The sequence below is a fragment of the Lissotriton helveticus genome, chromosome 12 (assembly GCF_964261635.1).
Source record: "Lissotriton helveticus chromosome 12, aLisHel1.1, whole genome shotgun sequence".
NCBI classification, from domain to species: domain Eukaryota; kingdom Metazoa; phylum Chordata; class Amphibia; order Caudata; family Salamandridae; genus Lissotriton; species Lissotriton helveticus.
Window position 1 is genome coordinate 225,484,727 of NC_136073.1, and position 18,409 is coordinate 225,503,135.

Consider the following 18,409-nt stretch of genomic DNA (forward strand, 5'->3'; position numbering starts at 1 on the left):
CAATTTCAAAGCTGATCCCAAAAGTCATCATGAATTTAATTTCTCTAACCACAAGTTCCCAGCTGCAACAACAATGTATCTCGATTGCCAAGCATGGTCACTTGGGACCACACTTAAATTATGCTCAGTAACTTCAAAATGACCGCCCCCACTTTCAAACCTTGTGAGAGTCTTGTGCCTTTCATGGACGTGTCGTTTCCTTGACTGTTCTTAGGTGTCTTGTGTAGAGCATCCAGTAAATAAGTTAAATCTCTCTCAAAATGGCGCTATCGCTCCACTTGCACTTTCCTTCCTCTGAATGTGCACACTGCCAGATGTTTTGAAGTGACGACTCTCAGAAGCTTGTTGAGGGTGAGGAAATGAGCACAGGCCACATATTGTGACAGGCACGCAGCTAAACCTTTTTGTGATGGCATTTAGTTATGGCCTTGTAAGCAGCTCTTCTCCAGGTGTGCATGTACTCGAGACACAGAGCAGTGCTTAAGATGAGCCAGTGTTTCCAGGTGCTTGGCACCGGCACTTAATTGTCAACACCAGGGCTTGTAACAATCTGCCACATCAGTCAATCAATCATTCAGGATTTATAAAGCGCGGCTAATCACCCGACATGCATCCAGGTGCTGATGGTGCTGCCTCTCTAATTTAAAGATGAGCAGAACAACAGTTGTTTATTAATTCAATATACATTAAAAATGACTATTGACTGCCACCCAAACCATTCTTATAGCTTTGGGGGCCTGAAATAGGCTAAATTGTCAAACTTGTAAGGTGTGATGATTAGTAATTGTGTTGGTACTGCCATTGGCAGTGCTGGCAGAGGCAAAAGGTTTTGCAACCTGCAGTGGCCTCCTGATGAGGGCCCTGGCACTTATATATTTACAAATTAAGCACTGACAAAGAGTGAGCTGCTGAACTGGCTTGAGCTAAAGAAATAAAGAAAGCAACTTGAAGATATGTGAATCCAAAACCAGACACACAACTCCTGGTTGGAAATGACTGTTAGAAGGATGGGGTGAAGTGAGGAAAGCACAGTACAGGAGAACATTCATCAAAGGGGAGCCAGTGTGTCTCTGCTTACCACCAAGACCACCTACAATTGTTGCACCATGTACATTAAGCAGGCCACCAAAATGTGGTACACCTCCCCTTATATATCCAGGCACTTGATAACACTCACCTCAAACAATCTGGTAGAAAAGGGGAGACTGACAGGTTTTATCAATGTGAGCCAGTATGGAGTCTCCCTACTTTCGAGGCAGGGAAATTGGCCTGGATCCATGGCTACAGACCGCTGCCACCAACCATCAGTCTTGGCATGACACGCTCATGGGGATGTTTGTCACCCCACATTAAAACGAGTTTCCCTATATGTGGACACATGTGGTCACGCAGGGCCTAGGCAGCAAGAAACAAAATAGTGTGGAGGAATTAGGACATATGTACTCTGCCTAGCAAAACATGCCAGGTTGATCAGAATGATGAAATGAGGAGCAGGTCGGCACATGGCTATTGCACTAGGAACTTACCTCCCTACATCGTACTTGACAGATTGGGTCTGCTTTTACCTCTGACTCACTTTCTCTGCCTGCCCTATGAAGTGCATTCGATTGTACTGCGCCAGCTGAGCATAACCTGCACTCATTAGATATATTTGATATAGATATATTTGAAAACAAAGCATTACGCTCAAATGTGAGACTGCTAATATTTATTTAACGTACAATCTACAAACAGTATTATTAGTAATGACGCAGAACTGTAAAAATGGTAAAATAAACATTTTAACAAACATTATTACTAATGAGAGAGCGCAAACTGACCTAAATGTATGAGTACATCACACTTACCTGTAGTAAGCACAAATCATGAGGAGAAATGCCATGAGTGCTAGTAGTATCTGCAATTATATTCTGAATGTATAGCTAATGTAGAGATTTAAGTAGAAGTGGAACTAATACAGAAATGTGTGACACTATATGATTTTATTAGATGTGATTATTCCTGAATCCATGTCGTGTAGCTGCTAAAATGTAAGATGGCATGTGGTTAAACGCAGAATGTGGTAGGCCTCAGGGCCAGAGCTAGAAGGGAAGGGGAAGGTGTTTCTTTTCACGACATAGATTGAAATAATGTTTTGGCCATTGCATTTATGGGCCATGATTTATAGATGTGTTTATTGAATAATAGAATAAGAGTATTAACATGCTTTAATTAATGAAGAAGTTGAATGCTATAATCATTATGAGAAATATTGTAGGCCTGAAATGTTTTAACATTGATTTACACGTACATGTCTGGGCCGAGAAATGTTGCGAAATCTTTTTGGAAGTCTATGAGAGTTGGGTTCTTGGCTGCAGATGTCTGTCTGCAAGAGAAAAGGGGGAATCCAATTATAAATGAATGAATAGAGGTCTGTTCAGTAGACGGCCCAGACATGGAGGAGGGTTCTGGAATGTTTAAGGGGTATCAGCGGGCCGGAGAAGAGTCTGAGAAGCAAGGTCAACTCCAACGTATGAGGCCCAATACAAAGCAGCATGGAAAAAGCCAGAAGCTACACCACGTGAGGGGCGTCTCATGAGGGGCGTCTCAAATGTTGTTGACTGTTTTGTATTAGGGACAGCACCCCTGGGTGGAGTTAGAGCAGATACCTGAGGACCCTTTAGAGAGCGGATGGGTAGGCAGAGAGGGGTCATGACTGGAGAACTATAGGTTTTCACCAAGAGACTTAGAGTGAGTGACTTCCCTTGGGGGTCATTCACTGCTGACACCTTTGTTAGGTTGGGATTTGGTTAAGTAGGGATACCATCTAGAGCAGGGTAGGGACAGCCTAACCTGTGTGTTTTCCTCCAACTTAAATGAAGGAGAGATATGCGTCAATGCTGATAGCTTTATTATTCTTAGAACTTGTGTTAGTAATTTCCGTTGCTCGTCTGAGGGCTTTCAGAGAGCACATGTATGTAGTTGGACCTGTGTATCTCGTGAATCTCATTCTGAGATGTCTGTATTTGCAGCTTATCATATCTTTACAATAAACTTTTGAAAGCTAGAAGTTGTTTGTGATCTTTTGGAGCGGGGTCCTTTATTGGGTGAACTAACTTGGGGAGAGAGGCACTTTCTTCCTTCAATGACAGGCAACAAAGGTTCAGTCGACCAGATCGGGGTTTAGATCAATAGTGATAAGGTATCGATCAAAATCTCGCCCTTCCAGTTGGTAGCTATAGAGGATGGTTGCCTTCTTGAGGACGGTGACTTAGGCCAGGTTAGCTTACCCCAAGGCCCCTAGAAATCGATGATCGGAAGAACCGCCCGCTGAAGAAGATCCGGATGACGTGAGACAGAAAAAGCAGCAGTATCGGTCGAGAGTGAGTATAAAGGGTCATGCGTGTTAGATTGCGGTGTTTTTGTATTGTATCTATGTTGTAATGTCTGGCGGAGTTGAATGTCTGTAGAGTGACTGTGGAACAGGTTGTGAGCGCGCGCAACCGGTGGAAATCTTAAGTTCAAGGAGAGCTTAAGTGGTTCGGGTGTATCGGACACCCAGAGTAATTGTCAAATAGTGTGAAGGGGGTCATGAGGTACCATTGATCACCCGAAAGACCGAGATAGGGGGAACGTAAGAGTGAGTGCGTGAGTAACGGACGCTGGTCGGAGGTTACTGTGTGTGTAAGCAACCTATCAGAGAGACGATAGACATTTCGTCAGTTGTGTTGACAATTACATATAGACTGTGGACGTACAGTCGAGGGAAGTGACCGCTTGGTCGGAAGTAGTCATTTTTCGGTGTATGAATGGGACGCATGCATGACCGGGAGACGAGTTGAGAAAGGAGGGGTGCTGCTGCGAAGCGGAGAAAAGTGACGTCAGGAAGTGTCGCGTAGTGATTGGCTGACCGGAGAAAGACCGCGCTGTGATAGGCCAGCTAGCAAAGACGTCAGAAAGTGTCGCTCTGTGATTGGCCGACCGGAGAAAGACCGCGCTGCGATAGGCCAAGTTAGCAAAGCCGCGACAGGATTGGTGGATTGTCATCAGGAAGTAAACAGAGTAGCGAGGCTGGATATTGTGCGCATAATTATGAAGTGTTTTAAATGGCTGAGAGCGGTGTTTAAAAAAGAGAAGCGGGGATCGTATGAAGGGGAAGAAGCCCCGCCGGAGGGTACGCCGGCTCGTTACATGGCAGTGAATGTTGGGCTGCATACGATCCTTTGGATATCAGAGTGGAGTAAGATTACTGAAGGAAATGAGGAACTGACGTTCCCGAAGTACGGGACGTTCAGATTAGAGGTGTTACATAGATTAAAATCAGTCATGACCTCAATGAGACCCTTGCCTAGACCGACCCAGTTTGAAGCTCTTGATGCATGGATTAGGGCAGCGCATGAAAAGAATATGAACAGACGACAAGAAAGGGTGAAACGATCGGTAAGGGCAGTGCAGGATGCCAGGTGGGATGCGGATGCTAAAAGATGGAGAGTGCATAACATGGAAGTAAATAAACTGTACCCAGTGTTAGAGGTGCCCGGTAATAAAAGCCCCCTAGAAGAAGATGATGAGAGCGAAACAGAGGACAGCCTGATAAACAGATTATTGACAGACAGGCCACCCCCGTATAATAGAGCAGGGGGGGAGGTCGAGCATAGTGAAGGAGAAAAGGGGGGCAATGCAGGAGAGCATAGACCGCTTCCCAGTTCAGAGTGGGATCCGGAGGCAAAGAAAGAGCTGTCCCAGCCTAGTCAGGTGCAACAGGTAGTCGGGAGGTTTGTGGTACAAAGAGCGCCGGAAACGGAGTGCGCCACATCCTACGGATTACCAGATGCACTACAGGTACCTGTTACCATAGGTCCTATAATATCGATATATGACCAAGAGAGAGCAAGAGGGGAAGAACGGGTACGGAAGGACAGAGAAAGAGCAGGGACGGCAAGGAGGAACGATACGATTAATTCCCCAAGTCAGATGCCGATACCCAGAGAGTGGAGCACCCCGATGCACACAGCAGGGGATCCAGGAGGGGATCCTGGGGGCCCTAGATGGCCAGTGGATCTGAGGGGATCTGGACGAAAATCCTTTCAAGAGCTAAATGAGTACATGAAGAAGTGGGATGAGGCAGTGGAGGCTCACAAGAGCATCATAGCTGCAGAAGCTGAAAGGGAAAGTCAGGACAGCCGAGCTCGGACTCACTGCGGGGCAGGGGAGAGCAGCCCGGAGTGGGACTGTAGAGAGAGAGATAGTAGGGGAGTCACCCATTGGGCCCGGAGTGGGGATAGAACAGACCTGGAAAACGGGGGCCCCGGGAGTGGAGGGGTGGCGCGCCCAATACTCAGTGAAGGGGAGAGGAGAGCGCAAGAGTACAGAAACAGCTTTAAGTGTCCACACTGTGTGCCCGGCACCAGAGAACAGAATGGGAGTTGTGAGAGGTCGCACCATAGTCCCTGTGATGACGGAAATGAGCGCAGCCCAGGGAATATGGGGAACCAGGAAGGATCGTATCGGATACTGAGCGATACTAGGCAAAGGGAGAGTAGCGACCAGAGGGAAAATAACAGAGAGGCGTACGGTGAAAGGAGAGAAGCAGGAGAGAGTGGGGGTAACAGGCCCGTGTTCCATCACCTTCCAAGATCGGATGGCCGAGCATGGGACCTGGAGAGATGGGAGCAAGGGAGAGCACTCATTAACTCTCCCGAGCCCAAACGTAGAGCTCGGAGTTGGGATGGTAGGGAGACCAGTGAGCCCCCTTCGAAAGACATATTGCGAGCTGAGATAAAAGCTAAGAGACTCGATGTCGCCAGCTTAAGGTCAGACCTGGATGACATGGTAGATGGTACCCTGCCTTTAGAAAGAATGGAAATGTATGAGCAGGATGAAATACTGTATATGGCAAAGGACATCACTCGAAAAGCGAGAGCAATCCATGAGAAGTTAGTCGAACTAGCAGGCAAATATATGGTGGACCTGTCAAGAACCAAAGCATTACAGGGTAACCACAGGCTACATTACACAGATCGAGACCTAGATGAGAGGAGAACGATTGGGCTGAAAACGCACATAAGGGAACTGATCACTGGAATAAGGACATGGAGGGCACTAGATAAGTGGGAAGAGAGGTGGTCCAAGAAAGGGACCGCCAGGAGAAGCACGCTTGGGACGACACCAGGAAGGCTGCAGGGAATAGAAGCATACCCTTTGCGTGAAGTCGCAAATGGGAATTATGTGCATGTCCCTTGGAGTAGGGGAGATTTAGCTGCTTTTACCACCTCCTTCCCCAAATTGCGGGAAAACCCAGTGGAGTGGTACAAGCAAGTCGAGAGATTTGTAAAAATCTCAAAGGTCCTATGGATAGATCTGAACACGCTGTTCGACATTGTAGTACCAGGAGATCTGTGGACAGCATGCAAGGTTAGCGCTGAGTGGCCCACAACGGAGCCGGAGAGAGATGCTAAGACTAATGGGCCGTCCGAGATTGTGATGGCAAAATTCGAGAGAGTGATGACTTGGCTGAAAGAGAAAGTGCCAATGCAAGACATAGATTGGGTCAGAATAGACCGAACCAGACAGGAACCCAAAGAGACCGTCCACGAATATTACGAGAGATTGCTGAAGGCGTTTAAACAGTATAGCGGCCTGGATGTAATGGATCCAAAAGACATAGGGCAATTCGTGTCCAAGTTCGTCCTGGGACTGAGACCGGATATTAGTTTAATGATTCAGCAACACTCGATTTGTTGGCAAAGTAAACCCCTAGACGAAATACTGAGGTATGCCAGGTACTGCTGTGATGAGATAGACTCCAAGGCTAAGAAACTAAAAGAAAAATTGATGGTGGTACAGATGCAGGCAGCAGGGAAGGGGGGACAGCAGCAACAGCAGCAAGGAACAGGTACAGGAGGAAAGAAGCAGTACAGTCAGAACAAGGGCAATGAGGAGAGTTCCACCTTTAGACCCAGAATAGACATAGCTGCCTTGAAGAAAACGACTAGGTGCCACCAGTGTAACGAGGTGGGGCATTGGAAACGCGAGTGTCCCTACAATGTAGAGATAGGAGAACAAGAGATAGAGGAGGAAGAGGTCCAGAGCGCGCCTACAAGAGGGGTGACGCCATACCAGGGAAAGGTGCTCAAAGGGGGGGGGGCTCCTCCCCGAGCCCAGTTCCCGCAACCTCCTCGAGTAGGGACTATGGGTAAGACCTATAGACAGATGCCCCTGTTTGTAGAAGGAGAAGAGTGCTATTATGTGGACCCATTAACCGGACAGAGAGTGGAAAGAGAAGACTGCACCCTCGGGGCAGCCTTGGAGGTGGACCAGAGGGGACCCTATGTCGAAGCAGAAGTAGCAGGGTGCCCCACGACATTTCTGGTGGACACAGGAGCCACTAGGTCCACGATCAGATCAGCTGCAGTTCCAGACCTGCCCATGTCTGGAGAGACCATACAAGTGGTGGGGGTCGCAAACAGGAGAATAACCAGCCAATTGACAGAACCGGTACAGGTGAAAATAGGGAAGTACAGCGATGAGCACCAGTTTGTGGTTTGCGATTCAAGTCCTGTGTGTCTGCTAGGCAGAGACCTGTTGTGTAAATTGAATTGTACAATATACTGTACACCTCAGGGAGTGGAGGTATTGACCAATGATGATGACGCAGACTTCAAAGTTGCAAACTCAAGAATATGCGTGGAGCTGTACCCTACTTTGACAGTAGATGAGCTCCCCTGGGACTTGAGAGAGACAGTGGCTCCAGAAGTATGGGACTTCACTGGGGAAGAGATTGGATTGGTCAAAGGGGTGGACCCAGTGAAAATTGTAGTGAAACCGCATGCTGAGTTCCCAAGAACACCCCAATATAAATTGACTCCAGAAACGATTGCAGGCATAAAACCTGTGATCGAGTCCATGATTAAACAGGGAATACTGAAAGAAATCGTGGGTAGTCCATGCAACTCCCCGATTATGGGTCTGCAGAAACCAAATGGGAAATACCGGATAGTACAGGACCTTCGAAAGATTAATAACATAGTCGTTTCGTGTTGTCCAGTGGTACCGAATCCATCAGTGATACTGTTTCAGATTCCATTCCAAGCTGAGTGGTTCACTGTGATTGATCTTTGTCAGGCTTTCTTTTCGATCCCTCTGGACGAAGAAAGCCATTTTCTTTTCGCATTTAAGCTGGAAAATCGCGTCCTAACATGGTGTCGTATTCCTCAGGGGTATACAGAGAGCCCATCGATCTTTAACCAGCTTTTGAAGAAAAATCTTGAAAGTCTAGTGCTGCCCCAGAAGTCAGTTCTGGTCCAGTACATAGACGACCTCCTTGTGGCGTCAGAAACAGAAGAAGCTTGCAGGGAGGACTCCATTGCTTTGTTAAATCACCTAGCTGCCAATGGGCACAAGGTGTCCCCGGGAAAGTTGCAGTACTGCCTGACAGAAGTGCAGTACTTGGGACACAGAATAGAGAAAGGCAAGCGAAAGGTGTCACCAGACAGGATAGAGGCGATCATGAAAATGAATGCGCCTAAGACACAGAGAGAGGTCAGGATGTTCCTAGGGATGGTGGGTTATTGCCGACAGTGGATCGCGAACTTTTCACTGAAAGCAAAGCCCTTGCAAAAACTGACGCATAAGGAGGTGAGCGATCCGGTACCATGGGACAAAGACTGTTTGATGGCATTCCTACAGCTGCGAGAGGACCTGTGTCGTGCTCCGGCATTGGGAATGCCTGATTACAATAAACCATTTTTTCTTTACTGTTGTGAGAGAGAAGGTTGCGCGTTGTCTGTGTTAGTCCAAATCCATGGGAATGCCCGTAGACCAGTTGCTTATTTCTCGGCTACTTTAGACCCAGTAGCCGCAGCGTTGCCCGGATGTCTCAAATCCGTTGCTGCAACGGGTGTCAGCATTGAGAGATGTGAAAATATCGTCATGGGGCACCCGTTAGAGGTGTGCGTGCCCCATTCTGTTGAACTGTTGATGACCAGGACCAAAACACAGCATCTGACCAACAGCAGGCTCACACGCTATGAGCAAGTTATTCTTGCTGCAGAGAATGTGACCCTCAAGAGATGCTCTGTTTTGAACCCTGCCACCTTGATGCCACTCCCAAATGATATCGAGGATGATGATGAATGTACAGACCATGACTGCCTCGATGTGACTGAACTATGCACCAAACCCAGACCCGACATCGTAGATGAGCCACTGACTGACCCAGATGAAATTTTCTTTGTCGATGGCTCATGTGTAAGAGACGAAGTTGGGCAGTTGAGAGCAGCTTACGCTGTTTGTACAATTGCTGGAGTTGTGGAAGCTGGGTGCCTGGAAGGAGTACACTCCGCTCAGGTAGCCGAGATTATTGCCTTGACACGTGCTTGCTTGGCAAGCAATCAAATTCGAGTCACCATATACACCGACAGCCAATATGGTTATGGGGTGGTTCATGATTACGGGCAGTTATGGTCTCAAAGAGGGTTCATGACCTCTTCAGGCTCTCCCATTCGCAATGGAGAGTTTGTGCGCCTGTTGTTAGAGGCGTTGCAATGCCCAGCAGGTATCGCAGTTGTAAAGTGCACCGCACATACCAGAAATGAGGACTTCGTTTCGAAAGGCAATAGATATGCTGATGAAGTTGCGCGGTATTGCGCAGAACAAGGGTACTCTTTCACAGAGGTGGAAGTGGGTGGAATAAATGTAAGGACTGAATTAGCCATGATATTGGAAACTGTTGATACTTGGGACGAATTGGCAAACATGCAAGAAAATGCTCCTGATTTTGAAAAAGAAACATGGGAAAAGGCAGGATGTGTAATGGGTGAGTCCCATTTTTGGGTCTCAGCAGACGGCAGAGCAGTGTTGCCCAATGAGATGGTGAGCCCAATGGCCAGACACATACATGGTCCCGTACACTTAGGGAGAGACGCTATGCTGAGAGTGTTTAGACAGACTTGGTACAATCCTAAGTTTAGAATAGCAGCAGAAGCAGTGTGCCAGCGTTGTGTGACCTGTCAGCAGCTGAACGTAGGGAAAAGAACACCAGTTGCACTAAGTCACATAGGAAGGTCTGGAGGTCCATTCAATCGAATGCAGATAGATTTCATTGAAATGCCGAGATGCAACCGCCTCCGCTATGTCCTGGTGGTTGTTTGTGTATTCTCCAGATGGGTTGAGGCATACCCTACACGTAGGTGCGACACCCTCACAGTGGCCAAGTTACTGCTTAGGGAACTCATTCCGCGCTTCGGGGTGCCGGCCTCTTTGGAATCAGATAGGGGAACGCATTTCAACAGCGAGCTTGTGAAGATGATTTGTGCAGCTCTGAATATCGATCAGAAGTTGCATTGTAGTTACCGACCAGAAGCCTCAGGAATTGTGGAGCAGATCAATGGCACGATCAAAGCCCGAATTGCAAAGGTGTGCTCCTCAACGACCCTGAGTTGGCCTGACGCCCTGCCATTGGTCCTCATGAGCCTTCGTAGTACCCCAGACAGAAGAACGGGGTTGTCACCACATGAGGTGTTAATGGGGAGAGCAATGAGGCTGCCATCTGTCCCAACTACTGCACTATTAAATATCACAGATGATATGATCCTGGACTATTGTAAGGGGCTGTCTGACGCCATTCATTCTGTGTCCCTTCAGGTGCAGGCTGCCGAGGTTCCATCGTGCCAGGGCCCGTGCCATGACCTGTATCCTGGGGACTGGGTCCTGGTGAAAAAACATGTGAGAAGAAGCTGCTTGGATGTTCGTTGGCGTGGGCCCTTCCAGATCATCTTGATTGCGAATACGGCTGTGAAGGTGGGAGGCCTGCCCAATTGGATCCACGCATCACATACGCGAAGGGTTCCAGCACCTCGGGAAGAAACAGCTCCTCTCTCGGATAGACGTCCAGCAGAGGACCGAGAAGCCATAGAGGGGGCTAGCCAAGCTGAAGAGGTGCCAGCGGAAGCAGGGAACGAGTCTGACCAAGCTGAGGACGGTCAGTACAACAGCGAAACAGACGACGCTACAGAAGGAGAAAGTAGCTGGGAGTACGAGTCAGACACTGACAGGTCTGACAGAGAGCGAGAGCAGACAAGAAGGAGAAGGAGTAGAAGGGCACGTGGAGAAGCTAATTGGCCGCAAAGAAGGAGCTCTAGCCTGAGGTCAACTCCAGAGGTAACCCTTCCTCCGATATCAGAAGACTCAGACCCGGAAGAAGGTGCTCAGGGCGCTGAAGCACCAGACCGAAGAAGGTCAAGAAGAGTGCGTGTGCCTAACAGAAGATACTCCACACCTGAGTGGACATATCTGGCGACAAATGTCTTTGAAACAGGAGACAGGGAGGATTCGAGCGGTGGTGGTGTCCAGTTCTGAGCCCATCGTCACCGTGGAAATACGACTGTTGGTACCCGGAGTCGAACAAGAAGGGTCACTAACATTCATGCTCCCCAGACCTCCCCGCCTCAGCAAGTTAAAACATATGTTTCTCTCAGAATTGCAATTCCCCGACTTTGGTACAACGATAACAGCCCATGAAGAGCACAATCTTCGTTTGGAAATACTGAACTTTGCTATCGAAGCTGCAGGCACAAACTTGATAGTAGATGCTTAAAGGACTTTGTAAATAAAGCGAGCAGAAACAAAGAAGATTACCTAGCGCCCAGGAAGCAGAGAATATTAGGGAACTTCCCTTGAGTTGATGGAGAAGGGCTAGGGTTGTCTTTATTGAACTGTTAAAGGACTTTTGCGAAAAAGGTTGTCAGCTTCCAGTTGTGTGGATTCTAAAAGACAAAAGGATTAAAAAGAGACTGTAAAGGAACGAGAAGAAAAGAACTTTGTGCCAAGATAAGAGAGAGCCATATTGTCTGACGAAATGGAAGCCGGCACCCAGAACCGCAGAGCTAAATGTATAATAGGTACACTAATAGTAGGAGTGATAATATTAATAGCTTTAGTGGTAACAATTTCTTATGTACAGGGACATGAGGAAGAGGCGAAGGTAACTGATGTGAAATCTGTAGAAACGCTTACACCCACTGTTGCTGGTGAGAAAAGGGAAAACACTCAAAAGAAAGCGTTATTAGCTGCAGAAGCCCGCAGGTTACACGTAGATGAGTCCCAAGGAGACTTTAGGTCAAATGCTTATGCTAAACTCTTATATGAATACGTGGATGCCATGGAGGTTAAGGACTGTTACGTCTGCATGCAGTTGCCGGCGTCTGTAGATGAAGGCATTAGATATCATCACCTCCCGCTGACATATGGCATTACATGTAGCTTATTGCTTAGTATATTTTATGAGAGAGATAGTTTTGAATACTATTTCTCCAACTATGATTCAGTGTTGCCAGAAGTCCCAAATTATAAGCAGATGAACAAATGGGACTACTGGAAGAGTGAAGACAGATTGGCCAAGTTCTTCATTCCTTGGATTACCTTAGATACTTCACATGCCCGTAGAAATAACCTGACATGCAAAGTGTCAGAAGTCGAGAAGAAGTTCATAGGGCAGGTGGATGATCGATACAGGAGACAAAAGATTTTGAAAAAATCAGGACAATGGAAAACAGATTGGACCGAGGAAGAGAAGGCACACAAGAGAAAGGGTAGTAGTGGTCCAATAGCTTTAGATAAGGCGCAGAGAGGAAAGCTATGTCTTCACCGAGCCAAAACGTATTATGAAAATGTATACGTGGGAGAAGTCAGCTGTGAACATGCTTTCAATATAGAGTACTATACTAAGGATTTCCTGAAGGGAATGCAAGTGATTCCAAATGTGTATTTTGTATGTGGAAGAAATGCCTACGTGAGACTACCTGACAACTGGTATGGATCATGTTACCTAGCAATTGTCTTCCCCAAAATATATCATGCACAAGACTTAGTGATCATCGAGGGCAAGACATCATCGAGGGGAAGGAGAGATATAGGAGATGCAGAAATGGTTGGAGATGTCTTTGGAGCTATGTTCCCTCTTTTGGGAGTAATCCTTAATGATGTTAAAATTAGACGACTGGCAACAGTCGTCGACAGGTTGTCTGCCAGCACTGCTCAGTCCTTAATGTTGGTAGAGGGAGAGATGCAATCGATAAGGGCTATGGTTCTTCAGAACCGTCTTGCGTTAGATGTCCTACTAGCAAAAGAGGGCGGAGTCTGTAAGGCTTTGAAGGTCCAGGAATGTTGTACTTACATTCCAGACAATTCAAAGCCCCTTGAGAAAGTTATTAGGAACATAACTGATATTCACAAGGAGATCGAAGACTTGAGTAGAGAAAATGTCTGGGAAAAGGTGGGCCACGGAATGAGTGAAGTTGGAGGGTGGATTTCCACCTTAGGCAAAAGCTTTGTGTGGTATATACTAAAACCTATCATCATAATATTGATCTGTGGGATCATATTGTGGGGATTGGTGAGGGTATTCAAATGGTACAGAGCAAGAAGGTCAGAAAGGGCCCAAAGAGAGCAGCTGCAGAGATTGGCTGCCATACAAGATAATCAGTACAGGAGTCTGAGGGCTCTGGAAGCGCAGAGACAAGTTATGCCAGCAATAACTGCAGTTTAAATGTTAGTGATGACCCCGAGAGGTCATCAAAGGGGGGAACTGAGAGAGCGCAAACTGACCTAAATGTATGAGTACATCACACTTACCTGTAGTAAGCACAAATCATGAGGAGAAATGCCATGAGTGCTAGTAGTATCTGCAATTATATTCTGAATGTATAGCTAATGTAGAGATTTAAGTAGAAGTGGAACTAATACAGAAATGTGTGACACTATATGATTTTATTAGATGTGATTATTCCTGAATCCATGTCGTGTAGCTGCTAAAATGTAAGATGGCATGTGGTTAAACGCAGAATGTGGTAGGCCTCAGGGCCAGAGCTAGAAGGGAAGGGGAAGGTGTTTCTTTTCACGACATAGATTGAAATAATGTTTTGGCCATTGCATTTATGGGCCATGATTTATAGATGTGTTTATTGAATAATAGAATAAGAGTATTAACATGCTTTAATTAATGAAGAAGTTGAATGCTATAATCATTATGAGAAATATTGTAGGCCTGAAATGTTTTAACATTGATTTACACGTACATGTCTGGGCCGAGAAATGTTGCGAAATCTTTTTGGAAGTCTATGAGAGTTGGGTTCTTGGCTGCAGATGTCTGTCTGCAAGAGAAAAGGGGGAATCCAATTATAAATGAATGAATAGAGGTCTGTTCAGTAGACGGCCCAGACATGGAGGAGGGTTCTGGAATGTTTAAGGGGTATCAGCGGGCCGGAGAAGAGTCTGAGAAGCAAGGTCAACTCCAACGTATGAGGCCCAATACAAAGCAGCATGGAAAAAGCCAGAAGCTACACCACGTGAGGGGCGTCTCATGAGGGGCGTCTCAAATGTTGTTGACTGTTTTGTATTAGGGACAGCACCCCTGGGTGGAGTTAGAGCAGATACCTGAGGACCCTTTAGAGAGCGGATGGGTAGGCAGAGAGGGGTCATGACTGGAGAACTATAGGTTTTCACCAAGAGACTTAGAGTGAGTGACTTCCCTTGGGGGTCATTCACTGCTGACACCTTTGTTAGGTTGGGATTTGGTTAAGTAGGGATACCATCTAGAGCAGGGTAGGGACAGCCTAACCTGTGTGTTTTCCTCCAACTTAAATGAAGGAGAGATATGCGTCAATGCTGATAGCTTTATTATTCTTAGAACTTGTGTTAGTAATTTCCGTTGCTCGTCTGAGGGCTTTCAGAGAGCACATGTATGTAGTTGGACCTGTGTATCTCGTGAATCTCATTCTGAGATGTCTGTATTTGCAGCTTATCATATCTTTACAATAAACTTTTGAAAGCTAGAAGTTGTTTGTGATCTTTTGGAGCGGGGTCCTTTATTGGGTGAACTAACTTGGGGAGAGAGGCACTTTCTTCCTTCAATGACAGGCAACAAAGGTTCAGTCGACCAGATCGGGGTTTAGATCAATAGTGATAAGGTATCGATCAAAATCTCGCCCTTCCACTAACATCATAACAACTCTCAGTGTTTATTTATGTGATGAAAACAGTCAATCGTCACATACCTTGTTTAGAATATTGTTGCCTTTTTCTAGGAAGGTGGACGTCTGGAAAATATCAAATGCAAGATGCCAGTTTAATTAAGAACAATAAACCATTCAGTTACAGAGGAGCAACATCTGTCTGAATTCAAGTGGATCACTGTGTCATGTTTACTCAGGAACAATGTGCCACGAAGCACTGTTTGAATGTTGGAGCAAAAAATAAAGCATGCAGTAGCTGCACTTCACACATCCCTCTAATAGCACTACAACTGGTTGCCAACTGCAGCAAAGTTTGCTCACAGTAGTTGTGTTATTTCTGGGCATCTGCTCCATTCTAGAGGCATCATGAAGACTTGTTCATCCTTTGTGAAGTTGTCCAAAATGTTCCTGATTCCAGCTATCTATGTGTAGTATCGTAAACATCTTCCGGTGTTTCTCCCTGCTCCAGGTAAGGAAATGGTGTAATGAAATTTACAGCCTCGTGAAGAACAGTGAATGTGGCTGTTGAAGTCGGCTATTGGAGGAGCCAACTAGTTTGTCAACTTTGCATGGTTTGGCAAGGGTGCAAAAGGGCCGGGGGCGGAGTGTATGATTGCCAAGCCTTGCCAGTCCCTGATGGCAACAGGAACCATTTCCTGCTGCCTCAAAGAACCGCTGCCACCCACTAAACGTACTTTGTACTTTACCAGGGTCCCAAATTTTATAAAACGATATACAAGATTTACCAACTTTACCCACCTTTAACTAAATAGGCCTTCCACGGAGAAAGGCGACTATATTAAAACCTGCTTACAATTCATAGTTCGGTTGTAGGAGGGAGTTCCTGTTAAACTGCGTGCCTGTAATGAATGAGAATATATGGGGACAACTTCATATTCTAATGCTCGGATAGCCGTGATCACAAATCCACTTTGTAAAGAAGGCTAGACAGCAAATCAGAACACATCTGCCTAGATAAAAAATACACACCTAAAAAGTAAGTCACACCAAAAAATACAGTATACATTATTAAAGAATAATAATAAGAAATCGGTAGGAATAAACAAACAAGCATTGGTAAAGCCAAGAGTTCTGGCGTTGGCCACCGGCCTTTTGACTTTGGCAATTCTAATTTTGTTCTGTCATGGGTTTTGCAAAATGTTGTTGATGGGGAAACTGTCAGTCCCTCATCAATCTAAAATAACATTGACTAAAGGAAAAAAAAAATTGCCAAAAAGTCACACATTACCATAGTAGTCCTTGGCGCTAAACAGATGTACAGATGTATTCCTTGTGAAAGGGAAGCATTTTGTAACTCATAGTGAAGTCTGGCAATGGCTGAAGTGAGCTGTGGGTGGAAGACAAATGTAAATGACACAACAACAGAAAATTGGCTGAAGTATGGCTGAAAACCCCTATAAGTAACTATGTGATACACATTTCAGTAAATTCAAAAGGTCAAACAAACACATGACCTAAATGAAAAGCCAATCTATCTGACGTTGGCTGTCAACCCGCCTTTTCTCTTGCCTTTGCTAGTGCCTTTTTTTGTAATGTGCTTGTAAATTGTTATTGCAAATAGATGGAGAAAGTTGAAAAGATAGAGAGGCTTGCAAGGCAGATAGAGAAGCCCACAAAGGTAGACAGAGAGCGTGGAATAGATAGACATATAGAGAGATACACTTGCATAGCTAGACATGCTAAGATAGATAGAACTGCAAAGATAGAAAGGGTGGTATAGATAGACAGATAGACATGCACAGATAGATAGACTTGCATAAATAGATAAATTCATAGATAGACTTGTGAAGATTGATAGTTAGATAGATAGATAGCACAACACATGCAATTAGTAATATAAAAGTTAAATATCTTTATAAACATGACATACCCATACAAAGCAATGAAAGCAAACTAGAATGACACGCACGCGAGACATGCAGAGTAAATTGGTTTACAAGTATAGTTGTAGTCCCTAATTAAAATACATGCAGGAGTGCAGTTATAAATGCATTTTGTTGCGTGAATTCTAAAATTAGAATTACAATATAAAGAATAGATTCAAATGGACACATTATGGTATACTTTGAACCAGATAAAAGGGCAGCTCCAAAAGGAATTTTTAACATCATTAGCTGGATGCAGGACCTGATAAAGCTGAAATGTGTCCTGAGCTGTGAAGAACTGGTAGAAAGCATCCTGCTGTCACATCAGGCTGTACGCTCAAAGGCCCCAGTAAAGTAATAATGAAATAGAAACAAAAACAGTGGCACTGAAGGGAATAAACTTTTGTGTGGATGTGCTCCTTGTGAAAAGGGTAAATCCCGTCACTCAAAGTGAAGTTAGCCACTGGCTGAAGTAGGTTGAGCCACTACCCTTTGATGTATGCTGTACGAAGAGAGCTGGCTGAAAGATCCTTTAAGTAAGTATTTTATACATATCATTTTTGTAAAATCAGAAGATCTTGACTAATGCCAGACCTGAAAAGTAAGAGTAGAATTATGAATGATAAAAACTCACAAAAAGCATGCTTGAATAAATGTGTTTTATGGTCCCTACGAACATCAGCAACACTCCAGACAAGCAATGTTATTGCACACATCTTCAAAAATGGGAATTGTGCCACCTGTGCATGTTCCTGTCCCATGTCCTAGATCTTTATAAAATGTCTTTTGAGCAAACAAAGAAATGGGAAGTTCAATCTGGATTTACAGATGTTTTAGACATTTAAATACAGCAATGTTTCAGCTTGTTTCTCAATGTAGAAAACATATAGCATTTTGGAAAAAAAACCACATATTTACAGTTTATTGATCTTAGTTCTGCTTTTATTGGCCAGGAGTATACCCAGAGGTGTGTCTCGTACTCACTGTGCCACTGGAAGGAAGCTACACTTGACTGAAGATTCCCAATGAGGGCAGAACTGGTCTTGGGTTTCTTGTGTTCTGGTTCATGAAATACTGGACTGACAGTTTTTGCTGGACTTTTACCCCTTGGAGGGGTGTTTTTGGTGGGGCGCCGGGTAGGCAGGAGGGGGGACTGACCTGCTGGTGATCCTGGACCTTTCTGCCTTACCCCTGGATGCCCATAGTGGAACATTTGGGAGTTTGGCCTGGTGACAGGTACCCCGGCAGGGACAAAGCGCTATGCCCTGGTATGGCGAACTGTGGGTATTGCCCATCCCTCTGAGTGATGGAGGGGAAGTTGCTGCAATGTTATGCCCTGGGTTGAGGGCTTGGGCAATGATTATGGAAAAGGGGCCTGCTGGCACTCTTTGCATTCCGAAGTGTTGCCAATTGTTTTATTGCTGGCACAATCCTTGAGATGTTTTTGCTGTTCTTATGTACTGTATTCTCAGATCAATAATGTCTCGACTGATTTTACAAGTGCATTCTGAAGTGTCGTGCTGTAATGGGTGG